Source organism: Heloderma suspectum, chromosome 3 (genome assembly GCF_057233095.1).
Source record: "Heloderma suspectum isolate Gila_16-S chromosome 3, 16-S_ref, whole genome shotgun sequence".
Taxonomy (NCBI): Eukaryota; Metazoa; Chordata; class Lepidosauria; order Squamata; family Helodermatidae; genus Heloderma; species Heloderma suspectum.
The window spans coordinates 189,078,198-189,103,197 of record NC_139460.1 but is presented as its reverse complement, the minus strand read 5'-3'; the positions used below and the strand labels follow the sequence as shown (position 1 = coordinate 189,103,197).

The window sequence follows — 25,000 nt, the reverse complement described above, 5'->3', positions numbered from 1 at the left end:
CTCATGGTTTACCAGGTTCTTTATTTAGAATTGATGGCAAGTGCCTTAGTTGAAAGGCCTCATTATGAATTTCCTGCATTAATTTCTCATTTGATCCAAGGTCCCATCACAAGATTCTAAGGTTCTCAGTTCAAGCCCTGGAATCCCTGAAAAGCACTAACATCTATCCATTACTATCTATTAAACTAGGCTGACCTTTCTCTTTTACAGAGAGATGGATTTATTCCCTGGATCTAGAATAACGAATATGTATGTATGTACACACACACACACACAACTGATCTATTGAATTACTTGCTGCTGTGTCAGGAAAGGCTAATCCCCTATCCATTAGTAATGTGTGTGATGGGGGGTGGGGAGATAAGTGACACATTTCAAGATGTGCACCTGCTTCTCAGTGTCAAATCAAAACGTTCAGCAGGGCTACGCAATGACAGGGTATCAACAGACCGGCAATCACATGACAACCAAAGGATCCATTTCTGAAGATAATCACCACCTTTTGAAAATGAACACCCTCGAATCTGCTACACACTCCATGAAGGAGCTGGAACATGCTATGGAGAGCTGCAGGATGGAATTAAATGAGGTAGATGAAGTGTGGCCCAATCTTTATATAGGCAACATGTAAGTGTTCTCTGGAACAAAGTCACTGCTTGAGTGTGGGATGAACAATATTTTCCAAAGCAAGTTGTGTTATGTTAGAAATGAATAAAACATGTTGCTAATGAAGGACAGATACACATTGGAAAATCATTGCTTTGTCTTTCATCAGCGGTTGGAATTTGGGGACAGCCTTCAAAAGAACTTCATGAAAACCTGTGTATTACTGGTGATGACTGATAGATATGGCAGGAAGGTATGATCAGCATAGGCAGTACTATCCTATGGTTATATACATGTGTTAAAATATCTACATTCTGTGTCAAGGGACACCTTTTCTGTGCCCAGAAAGCTTAGGTTCTGCACCAAGTGATGCAAATTCCTACGCACAAACTCTGTTTTTTGTGTTCCGTGTGTCCTTAGTAAGATCCAACTTTTAAAAGATTAAAAGAGTCAGAGGGTCTGGTCAAAGTCAGGGTGACAGTGGGCACAGCAGGGCAGGGAAGTCTGCATTGCTCCTCTTATTGACAGATGGCTCAGACTCAGGGCATCTCCACACCAGCCTAAAATCCTGCATTTAAAATGGGACTTTCTGCTTCCATTTTAAATGCAGGATCACAACGACTCCCTTTTTCACCTTCTTCCTTTCCCCCCTCCCCTTCCCCTCCTTCTCCCCGTATCTGAGTCTTCCATTATCTTGCATTGATCTCGCTCCTCTTCTTGCCGCTTTTACTCTTTTCATGGAGGGAACTCAAGCGGAACACAACGGGGTAATTTGATAGCTCATTATCCATGATCTATTTAAAAATGGAACAAGGGGTATTTAGTGCAGGAGATGCCTTGAATAATCATGGCGTCATGTAAAGAGCCCACAAACTCCTGCGAAGGAGCAATCTCAATCGCAGGATAAAAGCTCAGTGTGGAGTGCGATTGATGAAAGATAATGGAAGACTCAGATATGGGGAGAAGGAGGGGAAAGGGGAGGGGGGAAAGGAAGAAGGTGAAAAAGGGAGTCGTTGTGATCCTGCATTTAGAATGGAAGCAGAAAGCCCCATTTTAAATGTAGGAGTTTAGGCTGGTGTAGAGATGCCCTGTGAGTTACTATTCCCTTTTGTTCCATTGAAAGAGGCTGTTCAATAAAGAATTGTTTGTTGGATTTAAAGAGAGACTTGAGTTAAACGGGCTGAAAAGTGGCTATACGCAGGGCACATAGGCATGGAGACAGCACGGTAAAAACAGAGTAACTCAGATTCCAGAGTAAAACTAGGTGAAAGAAGTGAAAAGGAGTTCAGACAGAATTGCAGAGCCTCCAAAGCAGAAGCGAAAGGGCTTCAGCTGTAGCCAGAAGCGAGCAGCCAGTCACCCAGACACTTCTGAGTCAGTGTCCTACTCTCATGTAACGCCACAGGGCAAACACAGAGAAGAAGTAAGGAGACCCCACGTGCTGGCTAAAGCCTGGTTCTAGAAGGATTAGCCCAAGTTCGCTTTCCGCAACAGCCCCTAAGTCACAGAGCACTGAGAATCACGGAGCAATAGCAGTCACTCAAGAGAAGGGGTTTGCAAACTGACTCCCATGATGAGAGAGTTCTCACAGACGCAAGAGGCTGAAATCTCCGAGACGGGTGATGAAGCATGGCTGAAAAAAGCAAGTGCTACGGAGATGGTCAAACAAGCATCTCATGCAGATGAATTACAGAAGCTTAGTGGCAGCATAGCAAAGCATGCTGTTGCGTGGCAGTACTTGATACAAGGGCAGCACTACATTCTAGAGAAACTGGATAAAGATACACGTTTGTGCAAGGCAGAGAGCTTAAAGGAAACAAGCAGCCGTTGTGAGAAGCTAGTCGCTAACTTCCAGTCTGACTTCAGAGATCAGATCCTGGCTGCAGCGGAGAGAAAGCTACAGGAAGCCTTCCAGCCCGCACCTTGCCGTAACACCACTAGTGAAAGAGAGAGCCTTCCAGGGCACAAAGGTGAAAGCTGTCCCTCATCCAGCGCTCCAAGAGCGTCAAGCCCCGAGACATCATCTAGACATACGCGGAGGTCCAGTGGGTCTAGCCACACAAGGAGCAACGCTCTTGCCGTCACTACAGCACAAGCACTTGCGGAAGCAGCAGCCCCAAGAAAGTGGGCCGAGTATGCAAAGATAGGAGAGGCTGTGCAATTTGGCGCCCAGGCTGCGAAGCCAAGGCTGCACGCGGAAGGGCAGAAATGGAGGCTGAGAACTCCGCAGACAAACCAGACTGACTGCAACCTTGGCTGCACTCAGAGAGGAAGAGGCAGCCGCGCACACCGCAGCCCTTGCTATGCCCTCCAGGAAACCACAGAAGGTGAGGAGGCAGACTTCCAGCCTGAAGAGTTGGGAGAGGTGGCCCGCAACAGCAGGATAGCGGGATCTGTGCCAGCTCAGCCAGAATGAGCCCCCGCCGTCCCAGGGGGATGAAGGTGAACTGGCCAGAGCATGTGGCAGTGCCCAGCCAGCCTGCATCCAGGCTCACGCATCAGAAGAGATCAGACTGGTCAGAAAGAGCCAAGCCCAGAATCAGCCACGGTCCTATCGCCCCATGTCAGATGGTGCTGAGTCCCTCTTTGATGCCCACGCCTCGCCAGAGGTACCAGCAGGAAGACCTGACAAGCATGTTCCTCAACGTGAGACATGGCCAGTGCCTCTCAAGCAGCCTGCGGCCCCCACAGAACGTATCAAAGGCCACAGCACACCCAGAGAGAAGCCCTTGGCGCTGCTGCGACCTAGCTGCTCGGTGGTCTAAGGCTACATAGGTCTTGATGTTTTTGGCCCATGGAATGCGATAGTGCACAAGACCAAAGGTGGGCAAGCCAACAGTAAGCAATGGGCCATCCTTTTCACCTAAGCATCGCACCATCCACATTGAAGTAATTGAAGCCATGGATACTTTAACTTTCATAAACGCCCTTCGCGGGTTTCTCTCCATACGAGGCCCAGTCAAACAGCTGAGATCCGACTGCGGCACCAACTTCATAGGAGGCTGCTGAGAATTAGGAGCCAAAGATGCAGACAATCTCAACCCGGCCCTCAGTCACTTTTTGAGCAATCAGAACTGCACTTGGGCATTCAACCCTCCCCATGCCTCTCGTATGGGTGGACCATGGGAATAAATAATTGGCGTTGCACGCGGAATTCTGGACTCTATGCTGACAGGAACTCACTTCCTCACCCATGAAACCTTAACTACTCTCCTAGCAGAGATGGCAGCTATCATCAATGCTGGGCCACTGGTTCCTGTTTCGTCTGACCCAGAGAACACAATGATTCTGACACCTTCCACCTTGCTGACACAAAAAACAGGCGAATGGGTTGCCCCTCCAGGACAATTTGATGCCAAAGACCTATACAGTGGAAACAGGTGCAATAACTAGCCAACACTGCCTGGAAGAGATGGAGAAACGAGTACTTGACAACACTACAAAGTCGCCCAAAGTGGCAGGACTCTGAACCCAATTTGCAGAAAGGAGACGCTGTTCTCCTGAGGGACAAAGATGCACGACGTAACGAGTGGCCTACGGGAATCATCTCAAAGGTCATACCAGAGTAGATGGGAAGGTCTGCAAAATTGAGATACCAACAGCCAAACAAGGACCGTGTCTCCACAACAATGGAAGGAGAAGCGAATGGAGGAGTACTGGATTTTTTAAAAGGAATCAGCTTTGCTGCGCTTTAGCCCATGCAGGGCTCCACAAGCGAGTGCTCTGCACCAGTAAAAATCACTTCACAGAACATACTTCTGGGTGGGGTTGGGGGTTGGAGTGAACATCATCTGGCTGGCAGGGGCTGCTCAACAAATAAGAGAGGCTTCCCCCCCTCTCCCCCCTTTCTCCTTTCCCCTGAAACTCCAGATGCACCTGCATTTCAGCATTAAGGGAATTGGGCTTTAAACTGTGCCATTTCAACTGAGGGGGATCTCTGTAAATTCTGATGTGGGCATTCAAGGGACAAGCCTCATTCAGCACAATGGGAGTTAGTTATTATTATTACTACTACTACTACTATTATTATTAACATTAACATTTCTATACCGCCCAATAGCCAAAGTTCTCAAGTAGACACACATATGCTTGTGCTGGGAAAGGGTGGGGGTGGGGGAGAACACAGAGATGGGAAACAAGCCCCTTTTCTAACCTGATGCTGCCCAGGGTCTGCATAATGCAGGTGTGAAGTAGTCACTTCCTAACCAAACCAAACAATGGAGAATCAGAGGCTTGAGATAGCGCTTTACAGCACTTAGGGAATTTGGGCTTTAAACTGTGCCATGTCAATTGAGGGGATCTCTGTAAGTTCTGATGTAGGCATTCAGAGGGCAAGCCTCATTCAGCACAATGGGAGTTACTTCTGAGTAGACACTAATTGGTTTGTACCGGAAAAACACAGGAAACACCCCTTGACTGGGGTCACGGTGAAAAGCACACCCCTGGGCAGGGCTAGCACACCAGAGCTAAATGCAGGGGTTGGGACATACAGCAACTATACCGGGCAGAACCCAAGGAAAAGAATCAGAATTTAAGTAGTCTCAAGAAATCAGATTTCTCCGTGATAAGCTCCAGGGTGGTTGCTGGATGGCCACTATGTCATAGATCCCGAATGACCTCCAAACACAGCCAGCTCAGAGCCGGAGTAGGTCACTCAGGGAGACACCCCAGGTATCCCAAGACATGCATGAGGCCAGCCACGGAAGTTGTGCTTCCAGTGTGCTCCGAATACGTTCCGTCATAAAAGAGAACAATGACAGTAACTATTCTTATCTGAAGTTTATATCTGTAGATATCCGTGTTATATTTTGTTAACAGAAAAAAGGGGATAGTGGAATTCAAAGAATTCCAGGTGGGGAGTGTGCTCTCCCCAGCTCTGTATTGTAATAAAGTATAAGAAATGTGCATGTTTATACTGTGGGTGGAGAGAGCAAGATCTGCTAGCCAGGCCTGCTGTAGCTGGGTCCTAGCAGTCCTAGATGAACTAGTAGAGACTTCCCTTTGGGCGGGAGTCTTTTTACTTTTGGCCTAGCCAGCAAAGAAGCAAGAAGCTCAGAAGACCTGGGAGAGAATATTCTGTGTTTACCAGGCTTCCCCCCTTTTTATCCAACATCCACCAATAATTTCCCACCTGATCTAACCCTCATTTGTGACAATCTCCTTATTTCCTGTAGGCTGTGAGTTATTATTTCTTTGTTGTTCCACTGAAAGAGACCATTCAATAAAGAATTGTTTGTTGGACTTAAATAGAGGCTTGAATTAAACTGGCTGAAAAGTGTCTATATGCAGGGCACATAGGCATGGAGACAGCACAGTAACTTTAATAATAACTTTATTTTACTATAACGTTGATGGCGTCTTCTGTTTTCAGCTTTAACTTTTTGCCTGCTTCTCATAAACTAGCGAAATGAAAAAATGCTAGAGTCCTTAGAGTTCAGCAACATGTAGCTGCATTTCTAACAGAAAAATTAAGAAACATATAAATAAATTCAGTTAGGGCACAATCCTATGGCCGCTAGTAAGACGGCCATAGGATAGGTTGGTTCTCGGGAACCAACCTCGGAGCCCCTCCACACTGCTTCATAGGCAGCACAGATTGGCTCCGCACTCGTAAGAGGAGCACAGTGTGGCAAACACAGGCCGTTCCTGTGCCGTTCCAATGCTTCCTATGTGTCGGTCGGCCCCCCCCCACTCCAATTTCCCGCAGCTAGACAGCCAAAATTGGCTGTCTAACCGCGAATGCAGGGTGGCTGAAATGCAGAAGGGATGATCCCCTCCGCACTGCTCCTGCCCTGCATTGGATAGGTGGTCGCCTCCAAGTTTGGAGGCGGCCACCTATCCCAATAGGATTGCACCCTTAGTAAATTTGCAACTGTTGTCTGAATAAACCATACTTTTAAATTTACTATGGCAAACATGATAATTTTATGAGCAAATTTATACATAATACATCTTATGTCCCTAAAGTAACAAAGTGACTTTAGATTTCTAAAGAGTGCTACAAAAATAAGTATAGCATATTCATCCATTTCCCCCCAAATTTCCATGTTTTCCCTAGGAAAAACTGGGGGAAAACTGGCAGGCTTCCATGGCTTTGAAATTTCTGGAAATTTTACACCTTTCCTCCAAGACACCTGAGTGCTGGTGGCGCAGAAGTTAAGGTGCCTGAGGCTGGCTGTTGGAGACCCCAGTTCTAGACTGACCCCAGCAACTTATAGAAGCAACAGAAGGCAACATGCAGGTGCTAAATCGCAACCACCTTTCCAGGGAGTTTTTGTGGCTAAAGAGAAAACTGCAAAGAACAAGGCCCCAAAGAACAACAGTGATTGCTGTTAGCCAGAGGAAGTCTGACTATGGAAGCCAAGCTGGCCTTGGTGCCTTCAGGAGCCCAGGAGAAGGTCAATCAATTCAACCTTCTACCTCAATAATTTCAGGGGGTTGAGGGGACTCAGTCTACCTTTGTTTCCCAAATGATTGCAGAGACTGAAGCACGTTGGATTCAAAGGAAGAATGCAACTTCAGAGGAAGAGCAACTGAGAGGGCTGTCTTCCTCTCACCCCTCCTTGAAGGAAGCACTTAGCCCATCTGGGGAAGGATGCTATTGGGTTTTCACACAACTTCCTTCAACAGCTGGGCCTTTCCTTCCCACAGTGGAGGTAAGGGAGGAGCTGAACACAGGAGAAGGACGGATGACTGTGGAGAAGGGGGTAGGTAGGAGCAGGAGAAGAGGGTACCCAAATGCCATGGTGAGGTGACTGAGGTTTAGCACCTGCATGCTGCCTCCGCTGCAGGGGATATCCCTCAGCATCTGTGAGATGTGTGCATGTCTCAAATGGATATTTCCAGCAGCCAGTCTCAGGGCCTGTATCTTCTGTGCCATCACCACTGAGATCAGGAGAAGGCTAGAAGGAAAGAAAAAGAAGGAAGGGTGAGCAAGGGTAAGGAGCATGAAGATATTACGGCAGGAGATATTTTGTTACAAGAATTTCTGCAGAAGTTTTTATAGACCCCTGAAGAAGGCCTTAAGATAAAAAGGAGGCTGAAACATGTTGGGCTTTTCATAAACAAAATCTTTGTTCCAGCATTCTGAGACGTTTTGGGGTCTACTTTGGATGCTTATCTGCTTTTGCACCCCAGCAGAAAGGGACAACAAGAGCAGGAAGTTGGGCAACAAGAGAGAAGAAGGGCAAAAGACTCTTCTTCCTCCCTTTGCCCTTCTTGCTTCTTCACCCTCTCTGCAATTCTTTAAGGATCCCAAATAGTTGTTGTTAACATTTAGGTTTATTGTTGTTCATCTCCTTTTATTAGCTATTTAACTGTTATTAGTTGTTAAGCTGTGTTACCTAAGATTTTAATATGTTTGTTATTAATCAGTACTTCTAGTAAGTAAGCAGCAGTAATTCATCAGGACCATATGTTCCAGGCTTGCTAAATAAATCTTCCAAACTCCTCTGATATCTGCTACTTCTGCCCCTGCCCTAAAAAAGGACTTATATGATCCTCCCAGTCTCATTGAACCTTTCCATTTACACATCAGTGGACATTTTTAATTAATGTATGTATTTAACAGGATTTATAGCTGTCGGAGAAATTGTCAGCCAACAGATGAAGAAACAGTGTCAATAGAAGTAAGTGACTTCATGCATTAGGCTCTTGCCTATAAAAGCTCCTGCCACGATAAATCTGGCTGCTGACACAGGACTCTTCATTGTGTTTGATGCAACAGACTAACATCACTCCCCTTTTAGAAATGACTGGTTTCTCTGGCCTGGTTCACACGTAATGAGAAGCCACCATGGGTGAACTTCCCCACGGGCCGTCTCATTGCAGCAGTGGCCATTTTGAATATTCAAGCCGTGGCAGAGGCTTGTAGTTATGTGCGAACCCAGCAAGGATTGGCTGTTGGGGTGGTTGACAAGCCACCCAACCCATGGGCTGTTTTAGGGTTGCAGATGGCTTATCACCCGCTCCAACAACCCACCCTCACTGAGTTTGCACATGTTACTGGGTGCCCCCGCTGCAGTTCAAATATTCAAAATGGCAGCGGCTGCCACAATAAAAAGCCCCACAGGGAAATTCCCCCACAGTGGCTCCTTGTTACATGCAAATCAGGTCCGTGTGAAACCTTGTGCAGCGCAGCCCTCTGGCGGAATGGCAGCACCTCAACCTTTTTTTGACCCTGATGAGTCACTGTAGGGAGATTCTGAGGGGACAGAGTAAAAGATTGTGAGGAGAGAGAAGGAGACAGAGGGTAGTATCCAATGATACTCTTACACACAGTAGACCCATTGAAGTGAATGGGTCTAATCCAAGTCAGACTATTACTGGATACTGCCCAGAGTTTTTAAAGGAAGATCCTGAGGAAACTGAAGAGTCAGAAAAGAGAGGCCTGGATGGGGCTGAGAAAAGACCAGGAAAGAGAGCAGCAGCAGCATTCTGTCTTTCACCCAGTTACCACCAGTCCTGAAGCCTTGTATAGCTACTTTCACAACTTCGAACTACGGACTACGACCGGATACGGTAGTGAAGGCGGAAAATCAGAGCACGTTAAGGGGAAATACCGGGATGTTAGGGTATTGAAAGCGGGAGCACGGAAGTGCGAAATTCCGGTTCCAATTCGAGGCGGGTACTGCGTAGTGTGAAAGGCGGGCAGTGAACCCTCATTGGAAGCGAAAAAAGGTGGTAAGTATAGATCCAGCCAGGTCTTAAGACATACCCTCCATTTGTGGACCACATCACTACTGAACTCCTTTCCGTATATTTTGTGGTTTAGAGTTTTACTTTAAACTGTTCATTCATTTTAATGCTTGTTTTGCTTTCTCCCTCTTTTTTCTCCTTCCCCATTAAATAAATCCTAATTCTTGTTTTTATATTTAAGTTGCTCACTGTTCTTTTCCCCAACCCTTTCAGGATGCCAGGCAGACCTCAGTGGGGAGATCTTTCTAAAATCGGGGGGCCACCACTGAAAAGGCCCTCTCCCTTGTTGCCACCTTCCGAGCCTCCCTTGGAGGTGACACTTGGAGGTAGGCCTAAAATGTTGATTGTAGTGTCCAGATAGGCTCAGGTATAAAGGCAGGTTCATATGCTCAAGGGCTTGTTCATCTTTTAACATGATGTATGCCATCATGGGCTAAAGAGGTCAGTCTCTACACAAGAGGGTAAATGGGCATAAATCAGATTTTTAAAATGGTAAAATTCAGAAGCCAGTGGAAGAGCATTTCAGTCTCCCAGGACATTTAATAATATATAAAGTTGGCATTTGTTGTTGTTTAGTCGTTAAGTAGTGTCCGACTCTTCGTGACCCCTTTAGCCTTGTGATATGTTCCATGGGGTTTTCTTGGCAAGAATACTGGAGTGGGTTGCCATTCCCTCCTTCAGTGGACCACATTTTCTCAGAACTCTCCGCCATGACCTGTCCGTCTTGGGTGGCCCTGCACGGCATAGCTTATGGCTTCACTGAGTTAAGCAAGCCCCTTCGCCACAACAAGGCAGTGATCCATGAAGGGGAAAGCTGGCATACTCAACAACAAAAAAGAGTCAAAGGTAGACTCTAGCATGAAGGTACCAAGTTGGAATTAATTAGGAAATGTGATATTGTGGAACTGAGATTTAATAGAGACAGGGGGCCAATCTACACTTAAGTTTTTTTTTCACTTCCAATAAGGTTTCACCACGTGTTTTTCACACTACACAGGACCTGCCTTGAATTGGGATCAGAATTTCCCACTTCTGTGCTCCCGCTTTCAATACCCTGATATCCTGGTATTTCCCATTCATGTGCTCTCCTCTTCTGTGTTCATTACCTTATAAGGTCATAGTCCCTCCCACACCTGTCCATATACAGCGGTGTTTGTATTTCCCTCCTGTCCATTCACAGCTCTAGATGCCCCCATCTGGTCTGCTGGCTACTGATAGTATAGCTTCCTTAGCACTGAAAGTTTTATCACCAAGCAGCAGTGGGCTAGAGGTGCTGGCTCTTGTCTAATCTGAGAAGCTCAGCAGGGTCATCCTTGGTCAGAATTTTGGATGGGTGACTGCCTGGGAATCAGGCTTCAGGGGGTTGTTCTCTTCCTTCAAATGACACTAACTTTTACCTCCTTCTATCCCCTGCTTTGTTTTTGTTTTTTTAAAATTAAGCATCACAACTGAGTGCCTTTACACATGCTGCCTCCCCCCTCCTGCCACCATTCTAGCTTAATTGGCGCTGTAATGTTTTCTTGTGGCCCCAATCCTGGGCACTCATTTACTCAGGAGTAAGCCGCATTGAACTCAGTGGGACATACTACTGAGTAGACATAAGATCACTCTGTAAGTGATCTTTTTTTCTTTTTAAATTAAGGCATTATCTTCAGATCTTCAAATCTTCGAAGAATAGGGCTTCTCCAGCCTGATTTCCCTGCGCACAAGCATAAATTTCTTCACTGGGCAGTCTTCGATGACACAAGCAGCCCCCCCCCCCCGACCTTAGCATCTCCTGCCTCTGCATTTCTCAATCAAAGGGAGCAGAGTGTAAAATGCCTCCCTGCAATGAAGGGAGACACCTCTGATCCCCCACCCCACCAAGTTCAGAAGCAATATCCTCTTTTGTTACAGAGCACCCTATGGGGCTCAATGGGGCTTACTTGAGGCTTGCAGACTTACAGGGTGATCTTATGCCTACTCAGTAGTAAGTTCCATTGAGTTAAATGGGGCTTACTCCTGAGTAAGTAAGTGCCCAGGATTGGGGCCACAAGAAAACATTACAGCGCCAGTTAAGCTACCTGAAGAATGGGGGGGAGGATGGGGGAAGAGAGCGTGTGTAAAGGCACTCAGTTGTGATCCTTAATTACTTTTTTTAAAAAACCAAAGCAGCGGATAGTAGGAGGTAAAAGTTAGTGTCATTTGAAGGGAGAGAACAACCCCCTGCTCAGTGCAGGAAGCCTGATTCCCAGGTGGTTGCCCATCCAAAATTCTGACCAGGGCCAACCCTGCTGAGCTTCCAAGATCAGACAAGAGGAAGCGCCTCCAGCCATTTCCTTGCTGTTGATAAAGCTTTGAGTGCTGAGGAACCTATGCAATGTCATCTCATGGTCTTTGAAGCTGCGCAGCTTTGAAGGTTCGAATATGCTAGCAGCCCCCCCCCCCCAAGCTGAGCGCTGGGTGCCATCGCCGCTACCCCTCTTCCTCGCGCTGGCTGCAAAGGGCTGGTGTGGGGAAAAGAGCATCAGCAGACACCCCCCAGCCTCTCGCCCTGGCCTCCAGCAGGTGCGGGGGGGAGAGAAGAGGATAGGTGCCTCCTTCTTCCCTCCACCCCCACTTGCTGCAGCGGCGGCAGCAAGGGACAAGCTCTCAGGAGGCTTCGAGCCTCAACAGGATGCTCGCGCCATACACACACGCACACACACAGAGGGATAGAAGAAGAGAGGGACAGTGGGCGGGGAATCAGCAGAAACAGGGAGGGTTTCTGCTCCTCCAATGAGAGCCACTGTCTTTAAGAGCAGGAAAACAGCACAGCTCTCGAGTGTGAACTCAGCTCATGCATTCGATCAAGAACCGCAACGGGGAAAATGGATGAGTGTGGATAATCACGTTTTAATGCGAGTGCGTTTAGCCCGACAGGACCCCGACTTCGTTGAGATGGCGGGCACAATGTAGATCGCCCAGGGAGTAATTATCTCACTTTAGGTGTTTATACTAATTTGCTATGCTAATTTATCACCAGGGGCTGCTTGTTACAAAAGGGTTGCATCTGCTCTCTTTGGATCTTGTATTCATTTATGCTTTGTGCTTGACAGTATCTGCATTACTTGGCCTTCTGGTCCCACTTCTTATTCTCCCTCCGCCCCCCATATCTATAGCTACATACATCTAAGAAAAAGGGCTCTAGACCGAAATGCTCCTTCCACAAAAAATGTTATTTGACTTTAAGGTGCCACAAGACTCTCGTCTTTTCACTGTGACAGATTAATATAGCTAGGTATTCCTCTGGAATATGCATGTCAGCTTCAAACTGCGAAATCTAGAGTTCAGATTCTAAACTGCAAATTTCAGATTTTGTTATTCGTATTAACTGTAGGAATATTGGAATTTGATTCCATCCTGCATTACATTTGAACATTAAATTGGAGGATTTTTCTTAACAGACACAATCAATAGGACAAGCACAGACACTGAAGGCACAACCCAGAGCCCATTCAGATCAAATTGCGAATAGTTTTCCAGTAGCGATTGGGTCAGATTCTGCCCAAGCAAGCTTATAGTAGCACCAGAACTGTATTAACATCAGAACTATAACATATGTTCCATGATCTACTGGCATGCCCCCAAATTTGCCAGATGGCCACTGTCTTTGTGCACATACACACACACAGCCCTTCATGTCCAGATTAAAATCTGAAAAAAATCTCTGTGCAAACATTATCCACAGGCCTCTACTCAGACACTGGGCTTCTTCACATGGAGCTTTTATCCTGCTATTGAGATTGTTCAGACATGGAAATTTGCTGGCTCTTTAGATGACGTCGTGAACCTCCAGGGCATCTCCTGCACTGTTGTTTATTTGGTCAGTCGCTTCCGACTCTTCGTGACTTCCGACTCTTCGTATACAACCCTGCCGTACTCCTTTCCCAATCTTAAACCAGTCTGTTGTTCCGTGGTCTGTTCTTACCATTGCTACTTGGTCAGTATACAGATTCCTCAGGAGGCAGACAGGATGACTTGGTATCCCCATACCACCAAGAACTTGCCACAGTTTGTTATGATCCACACAGTCAAAGGCTTTAGAATAGTCAATAAAACAGAAATAGATGTTTTTCTGAAACTCCCTGGCTTTTTCCATTATCCAGCGGATATTGGCAATTTGGTCTCTAGTTCCTCTGCCATTTCTAAATCCAGCTTGTACATCTGGCAATTCTCGTTCCATGAATTGCTGGAGTCTACCTTGCAAGATCTTGAGCATTACCTTACTGGCATGTGAAATAAGTGCCACTGTTCGATAGTTTGAACATTCCTTGGTGCTTCCCCTTTTTGGTATGGGGATATAGGTTGATTTTTTCCAATCTGTTGGCCATTCTTGTGTTTTCCAAATTTGCTGGCATATGGCATGCATCACCTTGACAGCATCATCTTGCAAGATTTTAAACAGTTCAGCTGGGATACCATCATCTCCTGCTGCCTTGTTATTAGCAATGCTTCTTAAGGCCCATTCAACCTCAATCTCCTGCACTAAATGACCTTTATTCTCTTTTTTACAAGATTGGAGATAATGAGCTATCAAATTACTGCGCTTGAGTTCCTCTTCAGTTCCCTCCATGAAAAAGGAAAAGGGGTGGGGAAGGAAGTGCGTGTAAAGGGAGTCCGTCGTGATCCTGCATTTAAAACAGAAGTAGAAAGCCCCATTTTAAATGCAGGATGTTAGGCTGGTGTAGAGGTGCTCATCAATGCCAAGCAAAGCTAAGCAGCAGTTCATGGAAGTATATAAAGAATGCCCTATGCTAACGATGCCACATGGTGATATTTATGCCAGCTGAATATGATTGTCCATATTGGAGCATAACCAAAGGCTTATCCAGAAAATCAGTTCAAAGTGTCCTCTGTTGCACCAGCCTTCACAGGAAAGTCCTGCAAATTCTGCTCCAATATATCCAATATCTGTCACTGACTTCCGAGAAGTTGAACCCCAGCTATAGGGTGCTTCCGGATGGAGAGCTTCTAGTGCTGTCAGTCAAAAGGCACTGTGCACCTATTCTGTCTTTTCCTCATTGTTTTTTTTCTGGTAAGAAAAAAGACGGAAGAAGCAATGAAAAAACATCTGAGGGTTATAAATGGAAGATGACAATGTCTGGACCCCCTGTAAAACGCCACATTTAAGGCAAGGTGATTGCAGGATAAAAGTTGCATTTGGTAGCACCCTTAATATTTTTTAAAGAATGATTTTCTAGCCCTCATGACTTCAGAGAAAAAATTATGAACAGGCCTGCATGCCAAGTACAGCTCACAACAGATATATACTATAGCCTGCCAGATGGTTGCAGCCCTCAGCAGGCAGGTTTATCAGGCTGAGTATGTATGGGTCACATGTCTTATGGGCTGTCTTCAGTTAGGTGGGTCACAAATCACACAGGCCTGTTTTTTTATTGCAGTTATAAAGGCTTGAAAAGTATTCCTATTAAAATATCACATCTGTGATTCTCAGAAGCGATTTTCAGTTTGATCTTTTGGATTTTGTGCAATGTAAAGCGTATGTGACAGTGCATTGCCATTCATATAAAGGAAGTTTGCAAGTCTACAGGCTACTTCACATATTTCCTTTTTCAATATAGACATTAACAATGAGACTTACTTCTGAGTAGGTGTGTATAGGACTGCACTGTAAAACTTCTTCAAAGCAACTGTTTAATATGTAATATGCAATATATTTTGCTCCCATAATGTATACCAGGAAGTCAACAAAAGGATTCTTATATAGCTGTCCTTGTATTATGTTTACAACTTTTCTGACATTACTTTTAATCCACATGTCAAAAGAATAAGATATGAAGCAGCCTTGAATGCAGATGGGTTGGTGTTACTATCGCTGGCTAACCAGTTTGTTAAGTGGGTAACTTGCTAATAGGTGAGGATAATTGGTGCTCTCTTCCTCAATTGGAGCAAATGACAGGAGATTCTCCTGATAGCCGGGAATCTCTCTCTAGCTAAGTGGTACCTGTCTGGCTAGTGGGAGAGGGCAGAGGAAATATTTTTGGGTCAATTTGCAGTTTTAATTGGGAAAAGAGGGAGCTGAGAATTAAGCTGGCGTTAGCTAAATGAAGGTGCAGCTTTGGATCCAGGAACTGCAGCAGCTGTTCTCTAGGAATCTGATGCAGGATTAGCAGCTGTGCTGCCCGCTGAAAGGAATGTATATGCTTCCACTATCCTTTTCTTATATATTTGTTAATAAAACAAATATAAAACAGGTGTTTGAAAAATCATCCATCTTCAGTGTTCTCTCATCCAAAGGAAACTGAGCCCTCTAGCGCTGCCCCTGGACTTCTCACCACTTGGAGGAGTGAGCATTTACGCTGTTGTACATGGTATGAACCTGGACATGGATTAGTTGCATTGTGCTCTTTCACTGCCCTGTCAACTTTCATATCCGTTTCCTGGTAGTGTGGTGGCCCACAACAAGGAAGAACTGAGGAAACGTGGCATCACCCACATACCGAATGCAGCACACAGTGCCTGGGGGAGCCAAGGGAACCGAGCCTCTACGGCAAGGAAATCCATTACCACGGAATAGCAGCAGAAGACTCCACAGACTTTGACCTCAGCATACATTTTCACCCTGCCTCAGAATGCATCCACAAAGCACTGTGTGCTCCAAATGGTGAGTGCCTGTTCCAACAGAAATGCTCTGCGCTGGAATCACAGTTTCATTCATGAATCTTAAGTCTCATTAGGTCTCATGCCTTTAAAAAAATGCCTTTTTAAAGGGCATTTAGTGCAGGAGATGCCTTGAATGATCATGTCGTCTGGTAAAGAGCCCACAAACTTCCATGAAGGAGCAATCTCAGTCGCAGGATAAAAGCTCAGTGTGAAGAAAGCCAATTCAGTCTAAAGCCCTCCTGATGAAGTTCTTCATGCTGTGGCCAAACATATTCTTCCCAGCCCTTGTGAGGTGTAACCCATCCCTTGCCAGCAGTCCATCTTCCAGGACGTATAGCCTGTGGTCCCAGAATCCAAATATCTTGCAACGGCACCACTTTCATAGCCAGCCATTCACCCAGAGTATTTTTCTTTCCCTTTCATGGGATTGTGCAGCCCCATCCAGGACAGGCAACTGACCTATTTCCCAGACCCTTGACCCACCACCCCACAGTGTTTCCATCTTGCCAGGATTCAGGCTTAGTTCATTGGCCCTCATCTAGCCCACCAGTATGTCCAAGAGCTTGCATGGCCATACCTGATTCAGAATTAGAAGTGGTAGGGATGGTTGTAAGATTAGTCCTGCTGCCTCAGGGCTTAAAACAATTTTTTAATATAGCGTAATGCGTATGCACCAGTGAAGGTCCACCTCACTTTAACCCAGAGGTGGCATTTTTTTTACACAGCAACTGCATGAAGTCCACCTTTATGCTTCCCTCTCCCGTGAACTCAGCCAATGTGACTTACCTCTCGGTAGACATGTACATGATTGCATTATCAGCTACTTGTTTTTGAGGCAAATAAACGAAAAGGGGGATAGTTGGGAAGGCTTGAAAAGACATTCCAAACTTTATTCTTTCAAAGGGGACAGGGAGATGGGAGGGAAGCAAGATTGGTTTCACTCTCCATTTCACTGGGCAAGAGAGAGGCCTGGCTCACGTGATCACAGGGTGGTTAACAAGCCATGGTGGCTTGTTAACCACCCTGTGTGTGCTGGTCACATGCCGGCTGATTTGCATAATTACCCTCGCCAGACACAGCTTCTCGTCTTGTCCCAACCAGATGAGGGTGGCATGTTGGGGTGGTTAATAAACCATGACCAGGAAGCCCTGGTGGCAGGGGCCTGGGCTGGCAGCTTGGCACCTGTGGGCACTGTGACTCACCATGGTTAACAAACTATGGTGGGCTGCAGTGATCATGTGAACCAAGTCAGAGAGAGAGAAAAAGTGGAGGAGAAAAGCCTTTTGGGGGGAGGAAAGTGGGAAAGCCATCAAGAAAGGCTGATCGCTGTCTTCCTACTCCTCCAACTCATTGCTGTTCTGCTTGTTGGACTGCAAAGGTGCATGGATAGCCATTTTTTAAAACAATATTTTTCAATGCACACCTACAAAGCTCTGTGCCTATGAAGGGATAATTTAATAGGAAGGACATCTTATTCACAGATACAGAGCTCTGTATATGTGCATTGGCAAACACTTAAAAAAACTAAATGGGTGATGATGCTCCCATGCCAATGATGGTTAGCAAAAGGAGGACACGCCCCTACTGCCACAGAGCCACTCTCCCTGCTCCGCCCCCCGCCCCATTGCTGAAGGTGGAAAGAAAGATTGCTGAACCAGTTCTATGGGCTGAAGCCACTTCTACCAGGATAAGTTACAGTACTGCAAGTTTAGCACCTGCTAGAATTCATTCCACACGGGAACCACAGAAAAAACACACCTGATAAAAGTAGTCTGAAGAAATCTGGGCTCCGATGATAGAAATACCACGAGGAGAACAATTTGGGAGTGCACTGTGTGCTATGTGAGTGAGCCAGGCCTTACAATGATGGGGGGGAAACCCTTGTGGTTAGATTGGCCGCTGTGATGGTGTTACTGTCTGAGAGTTTCCAAGGGCATTTCTACATGAGGCTTTTATCCCACATCTTTACCAAGGCTTCTGCTTCCAGATTCTTTGTGAGATTAAGACTGGCTGCTTTGGTGGTGGTGTTGTTCAGTCGTTCGGTCGTGTCCGACTCTTCGTGACCCCATGGACCACAGCACGCCAGGCCTTCCTGTCCTCTGCTCTCTCCCGGAGTGTGCTCAAGTCCATATTCATTGCATCGGTGATGCTATCTAGCCATCTCATCCTCTGCCGTCCCCTTCTCCTTTTGCCTTCAGTCTTTCCCAGCATCAGGGTCTTTTCCAGGGAGTTTTCTCTTCGCATTAGGTGGCCAAAATATTGGAGCTTCAGCTTAAGTATCTGTCCTTCCAATGAGCACTCAGGGTTGATTTCCTTTAGGATTGACTGATTTGACCTCCTTGGAGCCCAGGGGACTCATAAGAGTCTTCTCCAGCACCACAGTTCGAAGGCATCAATTCTTCGGCACTCAGTCTTCCTTATCGTCCAGCTCTCACAGCCATACGTTACTACTGGGAAAACTATAGCTTTGATTATACGGACCTTTGTCGGCAAGGTGATGTCTCTGCTTCTTACTATGCTGTCTAGGTTTGCCATAGCTTTCCTCCCAAGGAGCAAGCGTCTTTTAATTTCATGGCTACAGACACCGTCTGCGGTGATCTTGGAGCCCAAGAAAGTAAAATCTGTCACTGCTGCCATTTCTTCCCCTTCTATATGCCAGGAAGTGATGGGGCCAGATGCCATGATTTTAGTCTTTTTAATGTTGAGTTTCAAACCAGCTTTTGCACTCTCTTCTTTCACCCTCAACAAGAGGTTCTTTAGATCCTCTTCGCTTTCTGCCATTAGGGTGGTATCGTTTGCGTATCTGAGGTTGTTGATAATTCTCCCGGCAATCTTAATTCCGACCTGTGATTCATTCAACCCGGCGTTTCTCATGATGTACTCTGCATATAAGTTAAATAAGCAGGGCGACAATATGCAGCCTTGTCATACTGCTTTCCCAATTTTGAACCACTCGGTTGTTCCATGTCTGGTTCTTACTGTTGCTTCTTGACCCTCGTACAGGTTTCTCTGGAGACAGGTAAGGTGGTCTGGTACTCCCATCACTTTAAGAATTTGTCACAGTTTGTTGTGATCCACACAATCAAAGGCTTTAGTGTAGTCAATGAAGCAGAAATAGACGTTTTTCTGGAATTCTCTTGCTTTCTCCATGATCCAGCGAATGTTAGCAATTTGATCTCTAGTTCCTCTGCCTCTTCGAAACCCAGCTTGTACTTCTGGTAGTTCACATGCTGCTGAAGCCTAGCTTGTAGGATTTTGAGTATAACCTTGCTAGCATGTGAAATGAGCCCAATTGTACGATAGTTTGAACACTCTTTGGCATTGCCCTTCTTTGGAATTGGAATGTAAACTGACCTTTTCCTGTCTTGTGGCCACTGTTGAGTGTTCCAAATTTGTTGGCATATTGAGTGCAGCACTTTAACAGCATCATCTTTTAGGATTTTAAATAGCTCAGCTGGAAGACTGTCATCTCTGCTAGCTTTGTTGTTAGTAATGCTTCCTAAGGCCCACTTGACTTTACTCTCGAGGATGTCCAGCTCAGGTTCAGTGACCTCACTATCATGGCTATCAGGGACATTAAGATCTTTCCTGTATAGTTCTTCTGTGTATTCTTTCCACCTCTTCTTAACCGCGTCTGCTTCTGTTAGGTCCCTGCCTTCTTTGTCCTTTATCATGCCCGTCTTTGCACAAAACGTTCCCTTGATCTCTCTGATTTTCTTGAAAAGATCTCTAGTCTTTCCCATTCTATTGTTTTCCTTGATTTCTTTGCATTGTTCATTTAAGAAGGCCTTCTTGTCTCTCCTTGCTATTCTCTGGAACTCTGCATTCAGTTGGATAGATCTTCCCCTTTCTCCCTTGCTTTTTGCTTCCCTTCTTTCCTCAGCTGCTTGTAAAGCCTCATCAGACAGTCACTTTGCTTTCTTGTATTTCTTTTTCTTTGGGATGGATTGAGTTGCAGCCTCCTGAACAATGTTACGGACCTCCATCCATAGTTCCTCAGGCACTCTGTCTATCAGGTGTAATCCCTTAAATCTATTCCTCACCTCCACTGTATATTCATAAGGGATATGATTTAGGTCATACCTGAATGGTTTAGTGGTTTTCCCTACGTTCTTCAATTTAAGCCTAAATTTTGCAAGAAGCAGCTCATGATCTGAGCCACAGTCAGCTCCAGGTCTTGCTTTTACTGATTGTATAGAGCTTCCCCATTTTTGGCTGCAAAGGACATAATCAATCTGATTTCGATATTGACCATCTGGTGATGTCCATGTGTAGAGTCGCCTCTTGTGCTGTTGGAAAAGAGAGTTTGCTATGATCAGCGTGTTCTCTTGGCAAAACTCTATTAGCCTTTGGCCTGCTTCATTTTGTACACCAAGGCCATGCTTGCCTGTTATCCCGGTGATTTCTTGACTTCCTACTTTAGCATTCCAATCCCCTATGATGAAGAGGACATCTTTTTTTGGTGTTAGTTCTAGAAGGTGTTGTAGGTCTTCATAGAACCGATCAACCTCAGCTTCTTCGGCCTCAGTGGTTGGGGCATAGACTTGAATTACTGTGATGTTGAATGGTTTGCCTTGGATTCATACTCAGATCATTCTATCGTTTTTGAGATTGTACCCCAGTACTGCTTTTCCCACCCTTTTATTGACTATGAGTGCTACTCCATTTCTTCTAAGGGATTATTGCCCACAGTTATAGATATAATGGTCACCTGAATTAAATTTGCCCATGCTTGTCCATTTTAGTTCGCTGATTCCCAAGATGTCAATGTTCAATCTTGCCATCTCATGTTTGACCACCTTCAGCTTACCTTGATTCATTGATCTGACATTCCAGGTTCCTAAACAATATTGTTCTTTACAGCATCGGATTTTCTTTTCACCACCAGACACATCCACAGCTGAGTGTCCTTTCGGCTTTGGCCCAGCTGCTTTACTCTTTCTGGTGCTACTTGGAAATTCCCTCTGCTCTTCCCCAGTAGTATATTGGACACCTTCTGACCTGAGGGGCTCATCTTCCGGCATCATATCTTTTGGCGTTGTGATATGTTCCATGGGGTTTTCTTGGCAAGAATACTGGAGTGGGTTGCCATTTCCTTCTCCAGTGGACCACATTTTGTCAGAACTCTCTGCCATGACCTATCCGTCTTGGGTGGCCCTGCACGGCATAGCTTATGGCTTCACTGAGTTACGCAAGCCCCTTCACCACAACAAGGCATTGGATCCTTTACACATGCTTTTTTCTGGGGGTTTTCTTTCTCTGCCTTTCTATATGTTTCATTATACAGTCACTAGATGGCACTGTGGTATAGCAGAATTGCACAATTCTGCCATTTCTCAATAATACCAGACTTTCCTTGTTAGGAAAAAAAAAATGGTTTTTCCTAATGGGGAAAAATCATTTTCCTTGATAATGGTTGCAAAGCACAGCAGAGGCCCTGGAGTATGACAACATTGTGTAAAGGGCCCACAAACCATTGTGAGTGAGCAATCATGAGTGCACAATAAGAGCCTCATGTAGAAAGGAAAAATCTTAGTTTACTGCATTCTAGGCAAAAGCAGATCAGCAACCCTGGTTCTGGCTTCCCTCATGATCTGCCAGAAGTTCTCCTTGGCTGAGGCAGTTGAAAGAGTACTTCACAATCGAGCCATCTCCCCAAACTGAGGGTTCTTGAAACAGCTTCAAGACCTAGACCTGGAGCTGCAATACAAGATGAGCTTATGTCAATTTCTGTAATGTGAAGGAAGAAAATAGGCCAAAGGGCAACATCTGACTGGAAGTCCAGTTTTACTGCAATCTCAACACCATCATTACACTTGAGTCTAATTGGTTTTTTCTTGATGGGAATGTCAAAGGTTTCCTTTTGGAAACAAGTTAATGCATAGCCTTTGACATCTACAGTGTAGAACAGGTCAAGATTTATTAATTTTCCGGTTTTCTTTTAGGGAGACTGAATTTGTGGCTTGTGAGATTAAGAAAAAGAAAAATGTAATAGTGCTTTCTGATTGTTCAAAGTGTTTCACATATACCATCTTAGTAAGTACCACCTTAGTTCCATGAGCCCAAGAAGGCTCACCTGTGCTGTATGGCAGACTGTGGGGGAGGGGCCACCTTCAAACCAGTTTGTGATCTGGCGTTGGGCACAAACCCTTTGGGTGAGCCTGTTCACCTCAGATTCCAGACAGAGGGCCCCTAGTGCTGCCACTCAGAAGGCCTTGTGTGGCAATTCCATCTTTTGTTCCTTAACGGATGTTCTGCAGTAAGAAAAAAGATGGACGAAATGGTGGGAAAACTTGGGAGGGTTATGAGTGGATGATGATGATGTCTGGACCCCCTATAGAATTCTGTGAATGAGGCAGGGCAATGGCATTACAAAAGCCTGATCTGGGAACACTTTGGACCCCAGCCATTATCTGTGGAAAGCCTTGCATATTAATGAATAGTTACCTAAAGAACGGAAATGCTCTTAGATTTCAATGTTGTTATATGCTATTTTTTACAGAGAAATTTTTAGGGGTACAATGTATGTGGGTGGAGCAGTTCATGAGAGCCATGCCTTAAGAATTGTATAGAAGAGTAGTTAACTATGATATCAGAGATGATGTCATAGTGTGCTCTTAAAGGGAAAGTGGACTTAGGAATAAGAGTCAGTATGAGCCCTCCTTTAATTCATCGACCTTCACTTGATCTAGGTGACAAGTAATATGAGGGCTATCAGTGTAATGCTGTACATGTCTACCCAGAAGGAAGTACCATTAAGTTGAATGATATTGACTCCCAGGTAAGGGTGTATAGAATTGCAGCCTGAATTGGTTCCAATCATACCAGTGTAAAGATAATTTCTGGAGGGTATGGTCACATCTATATGAACTTGCTTGTGCTCTGCACTTACTGTGTGATATTTTTACTGTCAAACTTTTGACAGAGTACAAATGTGAGCCTGATAAAACATTCTGGTACTTCATTCTGATTTTGTTTATGTTTTTTTTGCCGGTGGGGTGTGTGTCTCACCTTCCCTGGGCAATTGACCCCCAGTTCAATTTTGTATTTTCCTGTGAGGCACTGAGTAATTAGTTAATCAAGGCAAACTTTTCTAATTATAAAGTTCTTCATCAAACTACCCACACTGTCATCATTACCATCAATTTATTATCTATATTGCACCTATCATTAAATTAGGTGCCAAATTAAACAAATTAAAAGAGACATGGCCTTGTTCATTTAGTGAAATATGACATGAGGAACAGGAATTAGGAGGGAAGAGGGATAAAATGCCAAATGCCAGTCAAAGAAAAAGAAGGATGTACCGCCCATTTGTAAATGATGCCCATTAAGATAAACTTCTATAAGGTGACTTCAAACATAGTTTTCTTTCCTGATATCTGATGACTTTTGTGGTCACTGAAGTCCAGTAGAACCAGAAAGTACAGTCTAACATGTGACTGACTCCTTTGCTACTGCAGGCTAAGAGAGTAAAATTTTGCACCTTGTCCAAAGAAAGTGGCCACAGGGTTTGTGTGTTCCACTGGACACAAAGGCCTTTGCAGCAAAATGGCCTGCCAGAACCACAGTGCAACTTGGAACAACAAGGGCAATGGTCACAGCGCTTCCCCTACAAGCATCCATGTGGCCTATGTTTGCTTAGCCTGCTCTTGCTAGATCCTCTGTGGAGCAAAAGGCCTGGCCCTCGCACGTTTGAAATTCAACCACTGTTGCCCTCCCTATTCTGTCTTGAAAAATATATCAATAAATTCTTCCAGCATATGGCTCATAGTTTTCTTAACTGATTTGCTGCGGTAAATTAGGTTTGGTTTGATGAGTAAAAGGCATTCTTGAGCGGTTCTGAATTAAGCATATTTTCTTCTCAATCCTGCCAAATATACACTAGAAAGAGGGTGAAAAATAACGTGTTTGTCACATCACTGCACAGCCGTTCTTTCTCTGGAGCATGCATGGCAATGCATTCTTGCCTGGGAGGCTTCATTCTTGACATCTGTCTTGGGTAAGTCTTATATTCTCATTCGGCAAAAAAATGTGTGTGTGTGTGTGCGCGTTTCCGAGCAAATATATAAAGCAATTTGTTTCCGAGCAAAATATAAAGTGCTGGTTCTCACCTTTACAGCCTTACATGGTCTAGGTCCAAGGTACCATGGGGAGCGCCTCCTCCCCTACGTCCCGTCCTGGACACCATTTGCGGCCATGCTTTTCATTAATGCAATAGGCTACGCAAATATTTGCGTAGTCTATCATGTAAAAGCAGGGACGTCCCTGCATCCCTGCTTTTACGTGATAGGCTACACAAATATTTGCGTAGTCTATCATGTAAAAGCAGGGACGTCCTAATATTTGCGTAGCCTGTCGTGTTAATGAAAAGCACAGCCGCAAATGGTGACTAGGACACCATTTGCAGCTGTAAAGGCCTTAGTTTAAGGTAAATGCAGCCATTTACAGCTGCATTTACCTTAAACTAAGGCCTTTACAGCCGCAAATGGCATCCCGGACGCCATTTGCAGCCGCAGTCAGTAGTCCTCTTCAGCCAGCGATACGGCATGGTGGCTGTATCGCTGGCACTTTGGAGCCAGCCGGCAGCTCCGCAGAATTGCCGTGGAGCGGAGCCAGCCAAAGAGGATTCCGGGGGGAGGAACAGATCACACCCCCCCGCAGACCCCCCCGGACTGGCAGGTAGGGGATTCGTACATCCCTACTTACAATATGCTGGGAAGTTCTCCTCTGGAAGCCCCATTCCTCTGCATTTGCTCTGCAAGTTCCAATTCATTTCAACGGGGCTTGCTCAGGAGAACTTCCCACTGGATTTGGCTGTATAACGTTTGAGTTTTCAGATCTCGGCAGAATATATTTGCCCTGTATCTGCTACACAGTGCAGTCATATGCAAACCAGTGCTGGGGACTGGCTGAATAAATATCTCTGCTCTGCACCATCATGGCATAGAGCAGCTGGAACCCTTCAAAACCACTGTAGAATTAGTGCTCCAGTACGCATGGGGTCACGAAGAGTCGGACACAACTTAACAACTGAACAACAACAACAACG

At 45.4% G+C, this 25,000-nt stretch overlaps 1 pseudogene; it reads left to right on the top strand.

Moving 5' to 3' along the window:
• Positions 1-508: 508 nt before the first annotated feature.
• Positions 509-21,684, top strand: LOC146350558 (dual specificity protein phosphatase 26-like; annotated as a pseudogene).
• The last annotated feature ends 3,316 nt before the right edge of the window (positions 21,685-25,000 follow it).